This window comes from Gossypium hirsutum, chromosome A13 (genome assembly GCF_007990345.1).
Source record: "Gossypium hirsutum isolate 1008001.06 chromosome A13, Gossypium_hirsutum_v2.1, whole genome shotgun sequence".
NCBI lineage: Eukaryota > Viridiplantae > Streptophyta > Magnoliopsida > Malvales > Malvaceae > Gossypium > Gossypium hirsutum.
Window position 1 is genome coordinate 78469389 of NC_053436.1, and position 1274 is coordinate 78470662.

The window sequence follows — 1274 nt, forward strand, 5'->3', positions numbered from 1 at the left end:
GACACACAGCCACGCGACATGGCCGTGTGTCCCCTATAGGTTTTTAAAGGTTGCATTTCAAGAATGACACGGCCTGGAACACGGGCTTGTGGATTGGCCATGTGACCCAAATCAAAGAGTTACACAGGCACAGACATGGACTGGGACACGGCCATGTGTCCCTATTTCCAATACCCATATGGCCTAAAACACGGGCGTGTATCAGCCACATAGCCGTGTGACCCTTGCAGTATGAATTTTCCATCTTTTGCCATGAAGTTCTAAATGTTTTTGATTTAGTCTCGAAACGTTTCTAAGTGTTTTTAAGGCCTCAAGGGCTCAAAAAAAGGATGTTATGCATGTGTTTGAATGAAATATGATGTGTTTTATAAAATGATTGTAATCGAATGTTTAAAGTTAAAAGTTTCTTTTAATGCTCTGTAACCCTATTTTGATGATGGATACAAGTTAGGGGTGTTACACTAAGCTTCTCTATCAGAATACGTCAACTAGGCTCAGTCATAGGAGGAGGTGGAGGTGCAACCAGAGGTATAAAAAAGGTATAACATGGGGTGGAGGTTGTTGGGCCGGACTATTCATTTGCATAAACTCATTGAACCACTGGATCATAAACCCAAAGAACAAGTTTTTAAGTTCATGCTCTTGTACTTGAGGAATCAGAATATTACTACTTGTCCCATGATCACAGGTTGGTACATTACTATTAACCTCATCATTGTCAGCACGATCCGATCCATCTGACATCTTTACAATTTATAAGAAAAAACAAAGGTTAGGTCAGATGAATAACGTCACACTATCACAGATTTATATGGCATGTAATTCTATACATTTCACACTCTACGTTTAGTTCATGAACTAACTAAATCGTAGCTTTGATACAACTAAATGTAACACCCCTAACCCGTATCCATTGCCAGATTAAGGTTTCAGAGCATTACCGAACAAATGGAACATTAAACATACAATTCTTACATCATTGCAAACATATTAAAATACATTTATTCACATATGTACCATCCCTTAATCGAGCCCTTGAGGCCTTAGAAACACCTTATAAATAATTCAGGACTAAATTGGAAACATTTGGAAAGTTCAAGAAAAATTTAGAAAAATTTGACTGCAGGGGTCACATGGCCGTGTGGCCAGATCGTGTGCCTCGTACAACTGAAACACACGCCTGTGTCCCAACCCATGTAACCTTCGAAATAAGGACACACGACCGTATCTTAGCCCGTGTCCTCACCCGTGCAACTCATTGAATAGGGTCACAC